This window comes from Gallus gallus, chromosome 21 (assembly GCF_016699485.2).
Source record: "Gallus gallus isolate bGalGal1 chromosome 21, bGalGal1.mat.broiler.GRCg7b, whole genome shotgun sequence".
NCBI classification, from domain to species: Eukaryota; Metazoa; Chordata; class Aves; order Galliformes; family Phasianidae; genus Gallus; species Gallus gallus.
Genome location: NC_052552.1, coordinates 1,319,334 through 1,341,863, shown reverse-complemented (window position 1 = coordinate 1,341,863; position 22,530 = coordinate 1,319,334). Strand labels below are relative to the sequence as shown.

Here is a 22,530-nt window from a genome sequence, read left to right as displayed (position 1 = left end):
GTAATTGGGACCATGTGAGCTTCCTTAGAGAGGGATTAAGGGAAAGAGACAGGCCTCGCCCGCGAAGATTAGTTTCAATTAGACGGGCTGGAGGCGAAAGTCAGGACTTGGTGAAAGATTAAAACAAGAAGGGAGAAAGTTTCCATTGCTTTTGCTCCAGGCCTACACAAGAGGGTTCAGTGAGATCATGCTAATTGAAGGCAAAGCTTGCATGGAAGTTAGGAAGAACTCGCATTAATTGATTCGATGCTGTGATTTTTTCTTTATCCGCAGTGTTCTTTTGGGTTGTTCTTTTTTTCAGTCTTTTTTTTTTTCCCTTTCAAAATGCAAAGAAGGAGAGACCATGCACAGAGCTCCGTGTGGATGGAGGAGGCGGGAGGGGCGGCGGTGGACGGGTCCTGATGGCACCTCGTCACTGCAGCCCCGTTCAGGTTAGCATCAGCCAGCAGAGCCAAATTGGCAGTGTCACCATCCCTGCTGCACAGCTGAGCGCCTTGTTTCACAAATTATACAGTCTGTTCCATCGACAGATTTGTTTTTCCTGCAAGAAAGTCCAATTTAGAGCATTAATTAAAAGTACTCTCAGAAATGTACTGTATGGGAGTCAAGCATGCTTTGCTTTTTCCAGCTTTGGGGCTGAGTGGTGATGACACGTCATTTCCTTCTGGCCACCGTAATAAGGAGCTCTTCAGGATGTGGCCAGCAAGGTATTTCAGTCCATCTCTGGCCGAGAGAATAGAGCATAGGATAACTGTGGTTCCAGTGAGGGAAAGGAATTGCTTTTCTCCTCCTTCCTCCTCCTCCTCTACTTCCAATTTGAGTGCAATCAAAATAGTGGAATCACAGCAGTCAGCAGTGGGGAAGACGGGTCCTTCTGTCCCCTGCGCCTCTCTGCGCTGCGCTCCGCAGTGCTTTGTCTGGTTTGCAGCACAGTGAGCACTGACATTACAATTACACCATTTCCTTTAAGAGGAAACTATTCCAAATATGAATGGGTTTTCATGTTAAGAATTTTCTCCCTTGCCCCCTTGATAATAGTGGAAGCTATAGGAAAACATATATCCAATCTTTCTATATTAGATCAATATTTTTATTCCATTAAGCTTGTCTCTGAGGAGCAAGATACATCATCTTCTGCCAGATTTCTGTATCAGATTGTCACTCTGTGGATTTTTGTTTCATAAAGCTTTGGAATTACAATGCCTACTCAATTATAGTTAAATGCATTTTCACAGCCAGCCAGAAAAACATTAGCACTAATCAAAAACATCGCACCAACAGGGATTCCCAAAGAGGTTTTTTGTTTTGTTTTGTTGTATAGAAGTGTTCTCTCAGCTAGAAACATCCAAAGACAGCCAGGGATGTGATCTGCTAAAGAACGACTGAAAGGATTTGTGATCTCACTGCAGTGAGCTCTGTCTCCCGTGCAGATGACAGTTGACACCGGAGTTTTGCACTCTATGTGGGATCAGTGCTCAGCAGGGGAGGTCACTCATGACAGCTCAAGTGCTCCCATAGCGGCTCGCTCCCATCCTCGGGCTTTGGCCTCACATGGGCACCTTATTTCATTTCGGTTTCTTGATTCCTGTTGCATTTTTCAAATTCACAATGAAATCAGATACTGGAAGCTAATTGCTCGCTACCTTTCCATTTTTCATGTTAGGGAATGGAAGTGCTCCCCTGTAGGGTCTCCCTTGGCCGCTAGATGACTCTGTGATGTTTTGGTCACCAGTGAAAGCAGGGAATGGCTCTGGAGCTCCGGCAGAGAGGAGCCCCGCTCGTGTCTGCAGTCATGGTGTGTTCTCTCGTAGGGATCCCTTCTTTAATATGTCACAGCATCGCAGCCCTGCAGCGGTGCAGAACCCAGCCCTGAGCACTGCAGCACGGCTGGGGGGCACGAGGTTCAGGGCTTTGCTGTGGGACCTGGCCCTCCCCTCAGCCAGGCTCTTCCAGCTATTGGGGGCGTTGCAGTGGATATGTGGGAGTGCTGCACTGTCTGAACATGCAATCTTAGAAGTTCTAAGACTGAGCTGTTGTTCAGATGTGAAACTGCTGAGCAGAACAAATTGACCTCATCTGCTACCACTGCGTGGCACCTAGACACAAACATCGCTTTGTAATTACGCTATTTCTTTTAAATGGAAACATTGACAACATTCCAGTTTTTCCCAGTCAGAACCCAGTATCCCTGGTTTCCTCACCCCACCACCCCTTCAGGGTTTTCTTTTCTGACCCGGAGTTATTACATGGAAGCCTGATAAATGGATGCAATGAATGAATGTTTTCCAAATATCGTAGGAACTATTAAGAAAGTGGTTTTCCTTCTTCCCCTTTTTCCTTCCCACACTCCCCCCACACACCCCACAACTAATAGCACACAAATAGCACTTCATGTAATTTTGGCTACTCTCCACTATTCCAGGCAGACTTCAGGAAATCTCTTGATTTATGGTTGGGTATCCAAAGGCAGCATGCTGCCTGCTTCCTTAAGGGGTGCCTATTGGTGACATCAAGTACGTTGGAGGTGCAGTATTTCAAATAGGGAAAACCCATATTTTAGTCAGATAACTCCGTGTTTATACTTATAAATTGATTTAGTAATGAAATGAGCTCCTTTCATGGTCCTCGCTGGCTTTAGGGTCTTTGTTATGGTATACTCAGGCTGTTCTTGAATTTTAGTTTACCAAAGTAGAGCCAAGGTTTTCTATCTGAATTCCCATGAGCCGCCTGACTGAATTCAATAGGGCTATTCACATTAATAGGTAAAGCAGGATTTGGGACACAGTTCAGAAAAGCCATCAAGCATGTGCTTAGGGCCTGCTGTCCCCCTGGTTCCCTCCTGCTGCTGGCTGCTCCAGGGCATCAGCTCTGTTTAGCTGTTCATGTTCATAGAACCGCAGAATGGCATGGGCTGGAAGGGACCTCAAAGATCATCCAGTTCCAAGCCCTCTGCTGGGGCAGGGTTGCCAACTGCTAAACTGGGCACTAGATCAGCTTGCCCAGAGCCCCATCCAATGCGGCTCTGAACACCTCCAGGGATGGGGATATTCCTGGTCTTCTGCAGATGCGGTGCTTGGAATGGTGGTGTTCAGGCTGAAGGCAGAGCTGCAGCTGAGTGGTTTCCCCTTATGTTTGGTTTCTGACCTTCTCTAAGGCTGTGTGATAATGAATTATCACATAAATTCCCTGCTGTTGTGGGGTGTGCAGATGTTGGCAGTGTGCTGGTGTTTCCCTGCTCCCTTTGAGCAGCAGTCCTTGAGAAATAGCTCATTGTTGGGCTTGCATTGTAGGTGAAGGCTTGGGACTGCTGCTGTTCGCCTTGTGTGGGTTTAATGTCCATTATATGGGTTCCTATACCATGAGGGATGAAATTATCCTGGTAGTTTTCCCACATCCTGGCTGCATTTATCAGCACTGAAATAAAGCCTGGCTAGACAAAGGTGCCCAAGGGGCTGTAGCAGAAAAGTAGCTAGGAGGTGTAGATGAGAAAATTAGCATTTCCACCCTGTAGGGCTACAGTTCTCACTGTTGAGGGCCTGAAGGTGCTGGGTGGGTCCTGTTGGCTGTCACTGATCTCCAGTTCCCAGTGCTGTGTCTCGAGGTTCACGTTCTGGGAGCATTTCAGATATGACTTTGCTGCTCTACCACGATGGAACATGGCTGAGACCTGCCAGGTCAGCACTGTGCTTCATTAATGCCCATTGTCACTGGGGACCTGTAAAACGTTTCCCCAGAGCTGCAGGAATGAACAGCAGCTCAGCTCAGGCTCCTCCACGTGGGCCGGCCCGGTTGCTGGTTCTGCAGGGACGTTCTGGTGACATCTGCTGTGCTGGTGTGAGTCTGGCTGCTTGAAACCATGCTTGCAGAAGGCAGACGTTGTTACGTGCAGGGCGGGAGGGCTGTCATTACCAGTAACGAGGCAGGTTTCACATTCTTCAGTCCAACTTCTTGCAATGTATTCAATATGAATTGAAGAATGCAGCTGGATGTCACCTGAAAAGAGCTCAACAACATTAACTGTGAAACAAAGGAGTTAATCCTTCCCTTTCCACAGCTCTCTGATATTACATACATCTGCTTTGCTTCCTCCTGGATGGTAACAACAGGTAAAGCTTCTCCCAGGAGTCAGACCCTGCTCACAGAGCTGCAGAAATCGGAAGGTCTTTGAGTTCCAACTGGCAGTCCTAAAGTGAGCACGTGGGCTCTGTTCCCCTGAGCAACGTGAAGATCCCAGGAACAAGTCTCTTTCACACGAGTTAGATGGGGAGGGAAGCTTCGTGGAGGCCCAGGGCAGTGCCTGCAGGCTGCAGGGCCGTGCATCGCCAGGCCTTTGTCCATTGAGCGCCCTGCTCCCATCCCACCCCTCCCGCGGCTTCGTTAAATTCTCAGATCGTGAGGGCATGTAGGGAACAGCTGCTTATGATCTCTTCACAAGTGCTGGGTCATTGGTAAACAACCATCCCTCCACCCTCCCGAGGAAAAAAAATTATACAAAAAATGTATTCATTTTCCCCGATGATGAAGAGTAATGAAGAGCACGTGCATGCCGCACTAAGAGAGAGAGAAAAAAAATGACAAATTAAATCATGTCTCGTTTGACAACCCTTTAAGTGTAACAGATCTGCACTTGTGCTGTCTGACAGGCATGATTGATACCACGGAGCACTCGTCAATTTTTAAACACACAGACCGAACAAAGAGTCACTTCATCCCCGCGCTTGGAGTTTACAGGCAGCCCAGCGCTGCGCGGGGCGAGCACCCCTTCGTGCGGGCTGTTTTACTTGGCAACACACTGCATCTCTCTGTTTGGACAACTATATTTATTTTTATGATCCTTAAAATATTGTAACCCAGTCAACTCAACAGTCATTTAAGGTAATTTCTGGTCTGAACAGCATCTATTTTCTGGACAATTTTACAATAACGTATGTTTGCTATGGGCCAAATTCTTTGTGTAGGTACCTCTGTTTCTGTGCTTTATTCATAGCTGTTAGCTGGGAAGGCCTCACAGCATCCAGTGATTTGTGAAAAGCTGGAATTTAAAGCTCCCGGTTGCTTGGGACCGCGTTGGCCGTAGGTGATACTTAGCAAGGTACATAATGTCTTTCTTTATTTGTGTAGAAATGAGCCCAAACCAGAGATGAGCTATTTAGGTGATGGTTTTGGATGAAAACTTCAGTCTGAACAGCTTAAAGTGGCAAATGTAAAAGAATGTCCTACCGTAAGGGGTCTCTCATTAGCAGTGTTTCCTCTATTGTGAGTCTGTAGATGCACTGTTGGGCTGGAGGATGATGCCTTGTTGAGTTTTACAGCACTTCCTCCTGAGGTGGTGCAAGTATCTGCTCTGAGATACCATCAAATTCCCCTTCACAGGGTGAATCACCTCTTGATGCTGTTCGTACTCCAGGATGGGAGCAATGTCCCATCCTTCCTCTGCAGGGAGCTCAGAGGCTCTGGGAAGCAGAAGTGACCTCTCTCATCTCCGGACATCCTCGACTCCACCTTTATATTTCCATGGCATTATTTATTAGCATGAAAAAGGAATCAGCACAGCCTTACGACTTCTAATGGCTGTTGGGGATCAAACCTGTGGCCTCCATAAGCCCAAGGCCCTCTTCAGACTGAGGTTTAGGAGATTCTTACACACACATCACACACGTCTGCGCGGGGATGAATTCCTTCATCTGGGCTTTCATTCTGGGTGTCCTCACTGCTTGTCCTGGGTGCTTAACTCCATTAAGGGTAGATGCACAACTGTTTATGTAGGCCTTTTTAACCTGACAGTTCCAATCAAGCTAATTCATCCGAGAGAGACCAACCATCCTTTTATTTATTTTAAACTATTTTACCAGGGTAACCCAATCCAAGCCATCTCCATATCTAGTTTACAAGAGCAGCCTTGGTGACAACATCTGTCCTGTGTAAAATGTCAAAAAAAGCAAAAAGAAAACCTAGCAAAAATCATAAAGCTATCAGAATTGTTATTCAGATGCACACACCAAAATGAGCTCCCAGCATCACTGCATACCCAGAGAAGAAGAAAGGTCACAGGGACATGCTGGAGCCATGAAGGTCTTTACGTCCATACGTGTGGATCCCTGGGAGGAGGTGGTAGAGCTGGTGGTGGGATGTGGCATTGCTGAGCACAGTGCTGTGGCTTTTGTCTTTCTCTTGTGCAGTTCCTTTGCAGGTTTTAGGTTGATGATATATTACTGTGGAAAACATGCATGTCTTCTGCACAAAGTGGAGCGCTTTAGCAGGTCATTTTAAACCATGCACAGGTAGAAGAGTCGGTGGATGAAGTGCTTGTTAAGGGGCCATAGCAGACTGTCAGTTCCTGATGCAACTGATCAGATACCTCAGCAGAAGGTTAAAAGAAAACCAAAAAAATGCTGCAAAATTCAGTACCTTGGGACCTTCTGATATCTGAATGGCTGGGGGGGTTGTGTCACATGCGTTGTTATTTGGATGTTAAGCTGACACAGTTCCTGAACTGCACTGGGGGGGTTCTACACCTTGCTCATGAAAACCTATTTATTTTAAATGAAAATGTGAAGTACTTTTGTTATCCAACAAACCAGGGAAACTCTAATATGGTTCCACTGTAAGAGGTTCACTTGCACCAAACTGACAATTGTAGCACAACATTAAAAATCCTGCAGCAGTGTGAGTGAGATAAGTGGCTGTGAGTGTGACGGCTCTTTGTGGCCCACAGACAGAGGAAAGCTGAGCAGCTCCCATTGCTCAGATGCTTTGGCAGCGCTCGATGGCTCCTCTTGATCCTCACTGATCCCACAAGCTCTTGTATTTCAGGAAGAGGTGGAAGCCTGTGGAATTTATTTGTCACTTGAGCTGGCGATGACCATCAGGAATGAAACCTGTGTAGTCCATTATTACTTGCCATTGTGTTGTGAGTTCTTGTTTAAATTCACTCCTGCACAGTGTGTGGTTTGAAGGGAATTTCATGCTGGTGGAATACTCCTTATCGACAGGCTGCAGAATAACACTGGCTGTGTGTGCACAGAACAGGCACAGTGTGCATGGCAGGAGCTGCCCTGTGCCTCCTGGTTCAGCTGTGAGCTGGAAGGGCCGGCCCTGCTGTGCCCTGTGGGTAAAGCTGGCAGAAATGCAGTGTTCCAACATCTGGGACATCCAGCAATGAGCCAAGCAATAGCGAAATCGTTGTTCATATCCCTTTGTTGCTAAAACTGCAAAATGGGTTTAAATTGGAGTGGGAGAGAAAAACCTGCCCAACCGAACCTTCTGATTTCAACGAAACCTGCCAGAAATAAATCTAATGAAAAACATTGTCCACACGTTACAGAAGCCAAACAAACACACCTGAGAAAGCTCTTTAAATGTATTACGACTGAGACTTGTTGTACACAGAAATGAGCCACATCTGCTCTTGGTATTGCACTCACATCCACGTGAAGGTAAAGATTAAAACAAGATACCAACATAAAAATAGATTGATACAGGAGAAGTGAGTGGGAACTCCTGGAAAGAGATTGTTAGATAGTGACTGCTTGGAATTAGTCCAAACCCAATTGCAGCGCAGAGAAATTGGCTTTCTGTTGGACCATGTTTTCTGTAATGCAAACCAGTGTGTGCAGGGGGGGATGCGATTGTCGTTACAGAGAGCTCCTGCCAGCATAGTAGCTCAGACACCGGGGATAGCGCGTTATGCACTGATGCTTTCCAGGACATCGATTCTGAAGCAGTTCTGCTGGGCTGCTGCTATCAGAGGATGTGAGTTTCTGAAGCACACTTTCCCACAGGGTGTTATCTTGGCAGTACAAGGTTAAGGTCCTTCCCGTCGTACTTCAGAGAAATGCCTCCACCTTCCTGCAGTCTTCAGGTTTCAGGCAGCACTGCTGCTCTTTGAGGATAAAGGAGGGGATTCGTGTTTCAAGGAGCGGGCAGAACAATTGGGAAAGCCACCCCCTGTTTCTGTTACAGCATAATCCCACCTGGGAGAGCGGCTCGCTTCTACTTCAAAGCCCGTCAGGTCAGAAGCCCCTCAGAGGGGAGCTGCTGCTGCACAGATCACACACAGGGCTGTGTCCGGGGCTTGGCTGCAGGACTGTATGGGAGCAGGCAGCTGCTCTGCAGGCAGGGCATCACCCAGGTCCTGCCACTGGGGACACCGGGTCGCTTGTGGCCACGTAGGGAACCCCGGAATGTTGCCTTAGGGTTGAACAGCGCTAAAATCAACGATTTAGTTGAAAATGTGTTGTCACGTTGCTAAACCCTTACCTTCTCCACAGATGCATGCAATAATTGAGCTCTCTGTCCCCAGCCATTTGCTGCCTGCCACTGGATAAGGCTGCATTCCACTGCAGAGGCAGCAGGTGCTGATGGTTGGGTAACTCAATCCAAATATCAATTGAAGCACATCTTAAAAAACACAAGTTACACAAATATAAAGGGCAGTCCACAGAATGTGATTTTCTTCCTTCGGACCTGGAAGGCCTGGTGGTGTCTGTGGTTTTGTAAAAACCTCTCATGCTTTATTTATTTTTATTCCTCTGCTAGCCCTTGGGTAAAGATTACTTTCAAACAAGCTGGTTTACTGTTTGCATAACACAGGCTTAAATTCAGTTAGAAATAGATCATTTTTCAAGTAAAATTCCCCAGAAAATAATTACAAGTATTTGGAGGCATTGGGGAAATCATCCGAAAACTTTCTCTTTAAGGCCTGGTGACACCTGGCAATTAAAAATAAAAATCAATTTCTCATTGCAGACCTTCCTCCCTCTCCTCGGGGACAAATTAAACTGAGCTGCCGAAGTTTCAGGCATAGCTCTAAATCCAGCATCCTTTGCTTCTGGGTGGATTCTACATTCTACAAATTATTTCTTCCTGGGAAAGTGTCTCAGATTCATATTAATGAGGATTCCATGTTTGTGGTTAGGAGAAATTTGGTCTTGTGGCTTAAGCTGCCTCAGGACTCTCATTACACACGAGAGGTTAATAATCTTAACTAGCAGTTAACTAGCTCTGGTCAGTGGAGCATTCTTGCTTTTGGCTCACGCTGACTCAGCCTGTCCCTTGTCCTCTGCAGTGCCAGAGATGCAGGTGAGATGCAGGAGGCTGAGCAAGGCTGGCTGCAGGTCAGCCCAGGTACGGTCTGTCTGTATCAGTAGGAATACGTTCCTCTTTTGGGAAAGAGCTGGAAAGAAACAGTGCAGGTGTTCCTGACATTGAGCAATTGCTGCTGAAACGAGAGGGCACTCACAAATTAGCTCTATCCTTCTGCACCCTGTGGAAACTTTAGTTTTAATTGCACAGACCCCAAGCAAATTAAAAAGAAGCAACCAAATCAGTTATCAGGCTGAGTTCCTACAGTATCCTGACAGCTGGAGGCCCCAGAGGCCTCTGCAGGGTCTGGAGGCTCTGCATCACCCCCTGCTTCAGCTGCAAGGAGTAAGGACAGTTTTAATCTGCAAGTGGTCTTTGTGCAGTTACGGATCAAACTCTGTTCCCAGTGGAAAAACAGGGCAAATATTTCAAACTATGGTCCACTTTTTCCAATGTGTTTTATTTCGGGGATGCAGTTTATTTAACATGGTATCTCTTATTGAAGCATCAGTTAGCTCAGAATATCCAAAGAATTACATGTAGTCTCACTAAACTTCGTCTGAGAACAAGCATACGAGATGATGTCTAGAAAACCAGAATGCTATTCTGTAAAACCCAGCAGAAACACAGTCTGCCTGGAGAGACGTGTCTGAAAGCTTTCACTGAGACAGCAGCATATGCTGCCCATGTCATGCCATGCCGTGCCGTGCCATGCCATCCCATGCCATGCCATGCCATCCCATGCCATGCCATGCCATCCCATGCCATGCCATCCCATGCCATCCCATCCCATCCCATCCCATCCCATCCCATCCCATCTCATCCCATGCCATTCCACCCCTGCTGCCAGCAGTCAGCACAGTGCTGAGTAGTTCAGCCACACACTCCCAGTTTCCTTGCAGTGTTGGGTTGATTACCCACTGGGTTCCATGACAGTGTGATGCTTCACCGCCCGCACTTTGCACGGGACCGCAGTGTGCAGAAGGCCGTGCTGGGAGCAGAGGCAGCTCCAGGGCTGCTCACAGAAGCAGAAGTGCCCGGGATGCACAGAAGCTGCCGGGTGGTGCTGCCTGGGCCCGTCCTGGAGCCCTCTCTGTGTATCAGGGAAGCCGTCTCCGCACTGGCAGCTCCCCTTGGGAAGAGGTGCCTGGGACTCCAGCCTAGCCATACATCTCTGTCAAAATCTCTATGAATAAATTAACCTTTTTAAAGATTAGTGCACCCTAATACCTCAGGGTTCTTTTCTTGTTTTTTTAACAGAACAAATGCTAAAAATGCCTTGACAGACCTTGCTAGGTTTTGTGCTGTGGATCATCTATAAGGGATTATGCTGGGAATAGTTTTAAAGGCACAGCCCAGTGGTTCTGAAGAGCACTGACTTGTGTCCTCCTTTGGAGCAGGGCATTAATCCATGGCAAAGCATACAATTATGAGCAGGAAAACCTCATTAGAGTAAATAATAAAAAAACCTAATGAAAATCCTCATGCTTTTCCTTCTCAAACACCTCAGATTCAAGCAGCTTGCAGTGTTTCACAACTGTTAGTGCACCACAGCAGAGAAATTACCTGACTTGAGGAACTTCAAAGACGTTGGTGGCCACAGATAGCCCCACGTTCCAAATAAACCTGTGAGGCCTTGGGTTCAGAGTCAGCAGCCCAGCCCCCGGCTCAAAGCCTTCGGCCTCTTCATCCTCACTCTATCCCTTCCTGTGGCAGAAGGGCTGTGGGGTTGTGGACCTGCCCTGCTCCCTGCCACCACACCATGGAGCCCAGCTGAGCCTCTCCAGGCACCGGGCAGGGGGGGCCATTCCAGAGATGGCAGGGAGTGTTTTGGTTTTTGATCCTTTTGAGATGAATTATGGGGAGGAAGCTGTCTGCTATCAGAGGAATTAGTCAAATTCCTTGTCAGATGTGCAATCCCATTAAAAATGCATTATCTGTTTTCAAAGCTTAAGTATGGGTGTTGGTTGAGAGTCTTTAAAATATTATTGTAAACTTTCACTGAGAAAAAGTATTCCTGAGTCTTTCATGGAGGCTAATCCCACTTCAACTACCTTAAACCATCAGCTCCTGGGGTGGCCTTCCCAAGCAGTGCGAGGCGAGAGCAAGCAATCGTTCTGGGAAAATGCTCTGGAAGATGCATGCATTTCTTTCACAACTTTGTTAGCAGCTCTCAGCATTCAGCTGATGTGTTCACACAGTGACTGTATCTGTACGCCTCCTCAAATTCCCCCTTTGCTTTTCTGTCTGGCGTCCAGAGTTCAAAAAGCCATCTGCAGCCAGGGCTGAATGTGCCCCGCAAAGAGGAAATTCAGAGAACTTCAATGTACCTGCTTGTAAAGTGAACAGTGGAAAGCAGGTTGGAGGAACCTCAGTCAAAACTTTGAAGTATGAATGTGTGAAAGAGAGCCATTTTTGTCTGCAAAGGTTGGACAGAAACATGCAACTTTATTCACTTTTTGAAACACATTCCTTGGGATTCTCTTCTTAAATATACCTGCACTGATGGCACCTGAACTCCTGTTTAAGTAACTCCTGGTTGCAGAATCGCACACTCTTCCTAGTTTTTCTACTCACTTTTGACATATTGATAGGATTTCCAGGAAAATCTCATAGGTTGTTGGTGTCTCTCATTGACTTTCACAACCAAAACGTGACCCTAGCTGGATTTCCAGTAGCCATGGCAGGTCACAAGCAGTGTTTCCTGGCCAGCTGATGCCATGCTGTGGATTATTCACCCAGATTTTGCTCAGGTGAATTCTTGGTACATGAGAACAATGGCATTTGCACCACCCCTATTTGCAGCATAGCAGTTCAGTCTCAAGTGTTCTTACACTGAACAGTTGAACTCATGAGCTGAACTTCAGAGTGAGGAGGGATGATTTGCAGTAGCCCATCTACTTTGCTCACCACTCAGTACAGTGTCAGAACAGTGCTCTCATTCTGCACGGCCTCTTTAATCCTTTTGTCACTGCATCATCTGAGCACACAGCTCAGAAACGATGTGTTTTAGTGATAAGAAGTTGGGTGCTCATCGTTTCCAAGGAAGGAAGCAACCTCAGCTGGCAGGGGACTCTGCTGGGAGTGCAGCAGCACGCACTGACACGCTTCGTGCTGCTTTGTTTTTCTGTTCCATCAGCAGAACTGGCAGTAAATAGGTAAATTCCTGTGCTCTGGCTACAGGCTCTGGCACTGCACAGGCCCTGCGTTCCTGCCCACTGCTCTGTTAGTTTCCATCTCGCTGCCAGCAGTGGAGCACAGCCTGGCACTTACCTACTGAAGTACCAATGCTTATCAGTCAAATTGCCATTAGGCATCATTGCCCACCTGTTAAAATACTTTTCAGACAACGAAGTATGAAGGCAGCACTCACACATGATAAATATTTGGGATAATGCCTCAAGTTTGAAAGCCATTAAGGGGCTTTGATTTTATTTTGGTGGTGGCTGAACTCCCTGGGGATGATCCTGGGACCTGCAAACAAGTGCTGCAGATTGACGTAAATGGTGCAGGGAGGTGAAAAGCGGCTCTGCTCCTGCTCTGGGCAATCTGTATGGGAATCCAGCCCAACATTTCTGACTGAGAGCTTCGGGAGAGCTTCCCTCTCTCTTCTGATCAAAGCAGAGCACACGTGGTCCTTATGTCTCCAGCAGCCCTGTGCAGTGGGTACCGCCTGGTGCAGCTGCATTGCAGCTCATGTTAATATTCTGAAGCAGAATGGTGGTGGCACTTTAACATTTCCTTTGCTAGAATAGGTTTATCTCAAAACTTTATGTTATTTCAACAAAGTGGGGTGTTTACCATAAATAGTGGGGCCTGCAGAAAGCCTGTTGCAGCCCTCTTTCTACTGGGAAGCAGCAGTACCTCAAGCCTGAACCAATTTAGGAGGGTATGGGCCATATGATTTTAATATTAACAAGCACAGCAAATTTGTGAGTGGGTCGTTGGCCAGTTTCATAGAGAGGGGCACCTGCAATCCATCAACGCGGCTCATGCAACAAGGTGTCGATGCACAGGAGGAATAATAACACGTATCCGGTGTGTACAGGGATCACTCAGCTCGTGGGGAGGTGTGAACATGTAGGAGAAAAGAAAACATTATGGCAAAACATTTCTATTTGTTGGTTGGTCAGCACCTGAGTCACTCTCAGTGATGTGAAAGATGCGGGGCAGGAGGGGGGAGGCGGCAGGCAGGCACGGTGCGGCTGCGGCCCTCTGTGAAGCAGGAGGGGTTGCAGCTGCATGGAGATTGTGAGGGTGTAAATGCAAATGGTTTTAATAACAGGCATGGCAAGCGCAAGAACCAAGCCAAGGGCTGGCAAAGGGATCCGGGTCCTTGATTCCCTTGTTCCTAGGAGGCTCAGTGGATGGCCCAGCTCTTGGACACATCTCGTGGTTGGCCATCGTGGTCCTGGCATCGCAGGGACCCTGAGCTCTGCTGGGAAAGAGCTGGGAACAACCTCCTGGTTCGGCCTGCCCTGCAGGGTTAGGACGTGGTGGACGGTCACAAAGCATTGGCTCTGTCTGAAGGGGCACAGGTCACCTCCTGATCTCGCCTTCCCCTCTGACACGTCTTGAGCTGCTATGTCCCACTTTGGCTGCTTTGTCCATCTTTCCCTCTGCTTTATTTATCATGCTGCAAGTCCTGACTTAGCAGAATGTGCATGCTCTAATTCAAGTTGCCCATATGTGCTATTGGCAACATGTGCTAGCTTTATTGTGTTACTCACATGCTTTTCTGCAGATCTGAAATAACACCGATCTTTTTTCTCCCTCCAGATGAAAAAGCCCTGAGCCTGCACTCGGCCTTGCCAGTCGCTGTTTCCTGTCACTTGCGATGGCCTCTTCCCAGGACGTAAGAAAATAACCCTGTGTATTTTTTACCAATGGTAATCTGTTGTTTTGGCATTCTGTGAATGACTGGTTTCAGGCGATCCTGTCACTATACCTTGCCAGCAGCCAGGTTTTGGATGTTTGCTTTGGGAACATTTTGTGGTTGAATGGCTGTGTTCCATTCCACATGTAAACATGGGCAAAAACTCATATTTAACAGTTCTAAACAGTTGGACACTGGTCAAAGAGGCTACCCTCCCCCTTCTCTTTAATGCATTGAAATTTTGCATGAAGTACAGTACAATTTAGTAGCTGGAATGTCCAGGTTCTGCCAAATGTATGATTTTGTTTTATTTTATTTTTAAAAATGCTTAGCACAAAGACTGAGCCTTTATTTGGAAGGAGATGTCAGGAAAGCAAAGCTTAATTGAATCTCAGACTGTACAATTGGAGTCATGTCTAAAAGGAAAGCTGTCTTTTCCCTCAGCATGCACTTGAACTGGAGGCCAGTTTCCACTCTCATCTGCATGAGTTTAAACCACATAACTCTGCATGTGGCTGCGCCAGTGTTGCTTGGGATTAGAACTGGGTCCTCAGCTATTTCAAGCTTTGTTTTTACTTTCTTAGACCTGTGATTGATTACGACTATGCCAGTCTGGTTTCTTGCCTTGACCACTGACAAGAGTCTGGCCCCAGCATCAGGGCCTGGTGTGTGCTCAGCACTTTCACAATCCACACCTGTGCTCCACTGGGAACACGAGATCTCTTGAGAAACGTTTCCCTGTAGTGTAAGGAGCCTGTGACAGCCCTTTGTCTATGGGCAATTCTGTCTTCTGGGGACTTTGGAAACATTTGGTGAAGACATCTTCCTCGGCTCCTCAGACGATGGAGCCCATTTTCCACAATGGAGCCCCACGTCACAGGGCTGGAGCCTGCAGGCTGCACCACAGAGCTCTTACATCTCAGGTTCCCAGCACAGGTCATAGAATGGCTTGGGTTGGAAGGAACCTTCCAGTCCCCAGTCTGTCCATCAGGATTTTGTTGCGGTTCTTGGGGAGGATTTTTGCTGTACAGAAAGCATGAAAAACATTTGAGAAGAGAGATCCCACTGGGTCTGATGATGTCTGTGCTGTGCAGAGGGCTGTTTAAAGGGTGCTGAGGATAAAAAGGTCTTTGGAATCAAACTTAGCTGTGGTCAGAATGGAGAAGGAAGTGGGTCTTTTCCTGCCTCATGTGGGTGTGAGGCAGAAGATGGATATGTTGGGCTCAGTGTGCTTGGGCTACGTTGTCTTACATCCCATATTGTTTGGTCAGAACCAACCCCATAAGCACGTAACTCACACTCCTCTTGCACACTCACCGATGGCCACAGAAGCACACTTGGTACTACTTCTGTCTTCACATGTATTTATGATGAACTGACATCCACTGTGTAACAAAACCCACCATTTCTGCAGCCATTTTAGCTCCAAGCATGCCGTTTAGGACTCTGAAAATAGGGGCTTTTCTAGTAAGGGATCCAGGAATGGCATAGCTCAGCCTTTCAGGCATTTGCAGTGTCAGGGCACCTCCTGGCTCACTGAAGGTCCCCAGTGTATTCTATCACGCACAGTCTGTAGAGCACCAGAGATCTCTGGTAGCACTTGTTGGTGCTCCACGGATTGTCTGATCACATGGTGCTGGCATACTGCCTTATTTCCAGCTGCTAAATTGCATTCAAAGGCCATTTAAAATACTTTCCTAATAAAACTTGCCTATAAAAATAGTTACTATAGCTGCTGCAGGGATGTTCTAGGAGCTGGTCCAAAAGACAGTCCCTACTGAGATGAGATCCACTCCGCTAAAAAAGCTGGGAAATGTCAGCCTTTGCAGAACTTCAGCAGAAATCAACAGCAGCGGAGAAGTGGCAGGGGAAGTGTTAATCAAGCCATGTGCTTTCTTAGTTAATGCACAGTCAGTCCTGCAGCTGATGAATAAGATAGGGAGCATGGCTTGGTGGGCAGTTTCTAAGCTGTTTAAATATGTTACAGCTTTGCTTATAAAGTTGAAGAGCTTGGATTAATTGGGTAAGTGGCACTTAAGAGACTGCAGGTTAGGAAGATGCAGAATGTGGCTAAATGCTGCTTGGGTGTTTGCCTTCTTTCTTCTCATCAAATCTGTGGTTGCACTTTCCTTGTAGCTGTGCGGTTAGGACAAAGCCAATCAACTGCAGGTTTTATTGCCAGCGAGCTGAGACATGCCGCTGTTTCAATTCTTTGATCACAGAAGATAGCAGAGCAAGCAAACCCAGTGCTGATGCAAACTGCTTTTTATTTGGAAGCCCCTCAGTGCAGCTGCTGGGCTCCCTGGAGGTGGCAGGGGAGGGCTGGCAGCCGCTGGCAGTGCCTGCAGCAGGTATGCTCACACACCTCCTGTCCAGGTGGGCCCCATCCTCCTTCTGCTGTTTCATGCCAGTGCTCAAGAGTGCGAGGAGTGCAATTCTTAGGAGTGAGCTGCTCCATACCCAGAGGAAGCTCTTGGAAGCTGGCACGTTCAGACTTGGCTTGCCTTGTTTCCCTTCTTGTGGGCAGGAAGCATATGTGTCCACCTCAGCCTTATCTCACCAGCTAGCTCCACGCTTTCACTTACCCTTCCGTTATCATTACTTCGTCAAGGCGAACCCTTCCAGGACTTTCTGACTCACATCCTGAAAACCTCTTTTTTTTTTCTTCTTAGAACTTTGGCCCAAGATAGAGACATTTTTTTCTTCGTATTTGGACATGCCTGGTGCATATGCCAGATACTACAAATAGCCCAATCTCTCTCCCCTTTGTCAGGCAGCATCTGGACTTTTTCCTTGTGTGTCATTGCCATGTAGATGTTGGCTGGACTCTACTTCATAATGGGTAAGAGCAAAAGAAAGGAGTGTCAAGGAGCCAGTCCCACCATGCAGCTTGTTTCAGGACTGGATGCTGTCTTGTGTTTTGCAATGGGAATTTAAGGGCTAGCATTAAGGAACTCTTTATTTTGAGACCTAAGCCCATAGTGATGATCTAAGTAGTGGGACTGGTAGTTCTGAGGAGCAGAAGAGAACCTTCCCCCTAACGGCAGATTCCCACATTGAGCCACAGATTCATGTCAGACACGCAGAACCAGCACTTTGTGCTGCAGTGGAAGCAATGCCTGGGACCTTCTGGCTCAGTGCTGAAATAATGAAAGAGATGGAGCAAGGTGAGGTGTGGGTTTTGGGGCCCTTAGGATTTTACAAGAGCTGAGCACTGAGTTGCCCATATTGGCTCCAGTGGCACTCAGCTTGCATGGAAGTGAGAGCAGATGTTTAGGAACCTCTCTGCAGGTTTGTCGTTCCAGTCCAGGAATGAGCCCTGTATGTGTTCTTGTCCTGACATCCCTATAACAGTCTTTGCCAGTAGGTGGGGTTCCAATCCTATTAAAAAAACCTGGGAAGCTTGTCTATAAAGGCTCGCTGCTCTTGCACTTCCATACACAAGCTGGCCACATCTGGAAATGTTTGATTTGATATAGTGTCGTTTTACATTGCAGAAATGAGCGTAAGCGGTTTTTTAACCCACCAAGTGAGAAATGTGATCTGGGTTTTACTACCGACCCTTTAAATAAAAAACAGATCGCTTATTAAACCATTATCTATCAAGGATATGGAGAGAGTTGGAAATATCCCAGGATCAGAACCAAAATTGGAATGGACACATTGCTGTCTACTGTCCGATCCCGGCCGTGCAGGAGCAGACTGAAGTGCTTCTTGTGGGGAAAAGGAGAGCAACAGTGCAAGGATCCAACCCTAACCCTGCCCCGAGTCTGCCTGCTGGGATCGCTGCCATTCCAGTACAGGGCACTGCTCGTAGGAAATCACTGAAACAGTTATTGTGTGTTACTTGTTCTCAAGATTTGGATACTACTTCTTGTGCAGCATTTGATGAGGAGATGCTGATGGGGTCCTTAAAGCAGCCAGCCTGTTCACAGCTGCATCCTCTGTGCAAGCAGGGACACTCAGTGGGCCAAGCTCCTGGCCAGCAAGATAGAATTCAGAGGTACTGTGCTCTTATTTGCCAGCTCTGCCTCCTGTGCGTATCTTTGCTTGAAAAGGAATTGCAGCGAATGTGGAGCTCTCTGGGCTCCAGCCTAAGGGATGTGTGCTGGTGAGCACAGCCCATTTGTTTGCTTGTTCAGTTTGAGTGAACGCTGCTTCCGCGCTGATGTGGGCACATCCCTCTGGCTTTGATGGAGCCCACGTGAGCGAAACCAGAAGGATTTGACTCCCTGTGAATTATGACAGTTGGCATCTGAAATGAAACAAAGATCAGATCTGAGATGGATTTTTGCCATCATGTTGCATTTAAAAGCTCGTATTACTTTGGTTGTATTACATTGCATCACACTCGACCGAGTCAATGTGTCATAAAGCTGCCTAATGTAATTGTACACTGCATAAATGCAACAGAATGCCTTCAAAAAGTGATATTTCATGCTTGCTAGCTAACGCCTTGGCAAAGATTAAATCCATGAAAAGTAAGTATGTCCAATTGTTGGTTTGGATCAGCAAATAATTCATTACCCACATTATCTGTTTTGAAATGTCACTCCGTGCTGTAAATCACCAAGGCCCTGCCTAAAATGCCAAGACAGAGTTTTCTTCAAAGAACAAAATAAATTGTAGGGCCAATTCAGGAGTGGATTTCTCTTGTAGCAGCACTGCCCATCTCCAAAGGTGAGGTACCCACCCAGAGCATTGCCTCCCTCTGCTCCTCCATCCCAGCCCCTGGGCTGTCCATCCAGCAGCATGGGGTTCTGCTATCCCTCTGCTGCTATCAGTCTGACCCTGAGCGCTCTGCCAGCAGGAAGGGAACATCTCTGCTCTCCTTGCAGTTGCAGCATCATTCAGACTCACGGTTTGTTGTTGGCAGGAATGTCCAGGAGCCACATTTGCTGCAGACAAAGCAGGATTTATTTCCTGCATTAGTTAATAGCACTTCCTTTCCCCAGCCAGCATTGGGACTGGAGGGTACAAATCTCAAACAGAGCAGCAAAACTCTAGTAACATTTTAACAGTATTTATTAACTTTATTTGCTTGAATAAACACTGGGATCCTCAAGCACTTTCTATTCTGAAGATTAAGAAAGAAGATGGTTGCCTGATGCTGGGCTTTCAGCATCCTGCGGGCACCATTCTCAAGTTCCTTTGCAGGTCTCAACCTAGGTCTTCTATTGGGTTGCACGAAGGACATCAGCCCCAAAGTGCACACCTGTATTGCTGAGTGACAAAGCTTGTGGGTAACACAGTATTTCCACAGCTGGTTTGTAAGCTGTTCACTGTCTCATAGGTTCAAAAGATCCCACATGCCCATAAATTTCCACACCATCAATGTACAGTGGTACAAATTTGCAAGATATTTGTACAACACAAATATGGATTTTATGAGTAATAATTTTATCACACAGAGAGGAAAACAGCACACACCTTAAATGTAAGCATCAATTTGGATGAAGTAATATTGGAATTCGTGTACATACATAAAATTTTATAGCTATTATTTCATGCTTGTTACACCTCAGTTCCTATCTGTGCATGGAACTTGTTTGCTCTTTATGTTCCTATGCGTACTTTACATTCAGTTTCTGACATCTCTCTAGAGCTATTTGCCTACCCAGGTAATGAGCTGTTTCACATTTGGTGCCAATTAGGAGACATTCCAGGCTACTGATACAGTTACAAATGTTGATTCTCAGAAATGTGTGAAATGTGTGGACCAGATTCTGATCCATTCATTCTAAAGCACAGCAACACCAATAACTTCAGATGAGTCATTCTTGATTTATGGATATGATTTGTACACAATAAAAGAGCCTGGCCCTAGCTATTTCCCTGCTGCAGTGGTGTTTGCTTTGGGGGGCTCATTACACCACGGGCTGCTGCTTGCATAGGGTTGATTGTGAGCTCATGGACCAAACGCACACCTGAGTGTATCCAAGTATTTATGAGAAAGGATTGGGCTTGGAGCTTGGGGCTCATAGTTCACCTTCTAGCTGGAGTGATCATAGGCAGAGTGCTTAACCTCCTCTGCTCTGAACCTATCTATTCCACTGCTGCAGTAGATGTAGTTTTCTTCTTTACAAAACTCACAGTGATTGCCCAATAATTCTGATTTTTGAAACAATCTGAATGTCTTGGTTGAAACTTTCCCATTTTGAACAATGTTTTTATGCTTCTATTAAAAAAAATCAACAGACTGTTTGCAAAAAAAAACCACTTCCAATTCCATATGGAAAATGACTGAAGGGGATGTACAAATGTCAGATTGCCTGCTGAAACATTAACAGATTTGTCACACTGTTAGACTCAGAGCCCTGCAAAGAAGAGAAGAAAGCGATTCCACGTGGAGTTGGAACTGCTCACTGTCTGCAGGGCTGTGCAGAATGCTCAGCAGTGGTGTTCTTGTGCCTTCCCAATCCTTTGGTGCTTATTTGCTACTGAAAAGTCACCTGTTAAGGACATACACTGTGTCTAGATGTTATAACTAGGAACAAACAAGGAAATCAGTGCATTTTGGTGCATACCCCACTGCGTATGCATGACTAAAGATACATAACTTCCATGCTGAAGCTGTACTTTGATCTCAGGGTGTTCCGTTTTAATTTGTTTTGTTAGCTTTTATCCCAAAATCTTTCTGCCTGGAAACTGGAGTTCTCTGCACACACCGCAGTCCATGTGTGCAGCATGGGCCAAAACGGACAAAGGCTGAAACTCACATCCTGCAGAGCTGTCCTTTGCTTTGGGGTGTCACTTGCTTCGTTCTTTGCGCGGCGTTCCAGTTCTGATCCTATCTGCTAATATCAGAGTTTGATGTCCCAACTTTTCCTTGTTAGCACAGGGAAATCATAAGCTCGTAGTGAGTGATAGCCAGTGGGCCTGGGATTGGTTACAAACGAAAATCCTAGATAAGATCACAAATTTAACCCATCCCTGTGATGTGATCCTATCGGGATTCAAGTACGTCTAAAAAGTTGTTTCCGATTTTCAGCCACTTCATCTGGTTTCCATCCACCCCAGCTGGGAGCAAAGTGCTCTCCTAGTGGACTCTAATCCATGCCAGCCTGGCTTGGAAGAAGCCCTTGTTTCTGTTGTTATTGTATTATAAAAGTGGATAGAAATGATTTAGACAAGATGGCCATTTCAAGGAGGATCAGTTCAAACACTGCTGAGATAAAACCGATGGGATAAGGAAGCAGGGCTGCCTCCCCACCTCATTACTTGCCTTCCCATTCCTTCCCTGAAGTTTAGATGCATTTAAACAAATTCGAAACGGTGTTTTTAACGCCCTGAAAGTAACGGAGAACTAGTAGAGATACAGCCAGCACTTGATTAAGAAAAGAAGAGCAACCGAAGCAACACATGGCCAGGCTCAGCAAAACCCAGCACTGCAGTGCTCAGTGCATGCTGCTCCACTCTGGGAAGAGACATTTGCTCAGGTATTGGGCGTTTGGGGCAGAGATCTTTGCCTCCCTGCTGGCACTGCTGGCGGTCTGTCTGTGTGTACTGTACCTCCGAGCTGCTGCTTCCCCTGCTGCAGAGGTCCTGCTGTCTGCAAGCAAGCTGCTCCCCGCACCTTCCAGCCCATGCTCTCCCATCCATCCCTCGCCCCTGGTACCAGGTGATTTAATGTTACTGTGGCTTTAACGGCCTCCTCGCTGCTCTGGCTACACAGTAGTTGTCTCCTGTGTGACTGTGCCTGGGAAAATCTATTACTGGAGTGCCATTAATCTGAGGCTGCCGCCTCTGGCACTTTCTGACTCTTCTATTTAATGGGCCTCTGCTTCCGGAGCTCTGGAGACATGCTGTTTTCCTCTCTTGATCAGCTTTGTTTAATTATCAAAATATTTGATGCAGAAAATTGACATTAGTTGTGAAGGTTTCTGCCTTCCTCTTCCTCGCAGCCTCCCTCCCTGCTTTGTGGTGACATTGAGATCTTCCACACGTACCACCTTCACCTTAAAATAGAACCCGTGTGAGCAATCATTTGCTTGGCCGGGCAGTGAGGGCTGAGCACAGGGCTGAGGCTGTCCCTGCTGGGCACAGCGGTGCTCTGGGAATGCAGGGGCACGGGGAGCCCTGTGCCTGTTTCAGGCTGAGCATCAGCAAGAGAGAGGCTCTGCAGGGCTCAGCATCGCCTGCATCCCATGGGAGCTGAGCCTCCCACTCCTGCTCCTGTCTTTAAAGCAGCAACCCGGAGGCACTGCAGGTGCTTTGGTGCACTTTGCTTAGCACGAACCTCACCGCCACGCTGCTCACCGCAGCACTTGGGGTGTCTTCACAGAGGGGGAACACCAAAACCTCATTAGCAGGGAAGAAGGCTGCTGGTGAAGAGACAAACTCAAAGAAGTTCTTAACACTGGACGTCCTTAGCTCTTGTTCTGCTCTGCGTTTCATGCTGGGCTTTCAGTCTCTGCCGTGCTCTTCCAGCACTGCTCCTTGCAGAGGGAAAGGACTGTCCTGAGGCTCTGGTATTTGTGTCCTCCTTTTTGCAAGCCGAGTCCCTTCTTTCTGCTGCCTCTCTGTAAAATGCATTGAAGTCTGAATTACTGAGATTTGAGGCTACTGGG

The 22,530-nt window shown here is 47.0% G+C and overlaps 1 protein-coding gene across 2 annotated transcripts in view; it reads left to right on the top strand.

The window, feature by feature from the left end:
* The window catches only part of PRDM16 (PR/SET domain 16), a 398,575-nt gene that overhangs the window by 86,159 nt on the left and 289,886 nt on the right, over nt 1-22,530 (top strand). For both annotated transcript variants that reach the window (XM_025142614.3, XM_004947378.5), the window contains exon 6: nt 13,864-13,939. The gene's annotated coding sequence lies outside the window, so the exon portion shown is untranslated. The remainder of the gene's footprint in view (nt 1-13,863; nt 13,940-22,530) is intronic.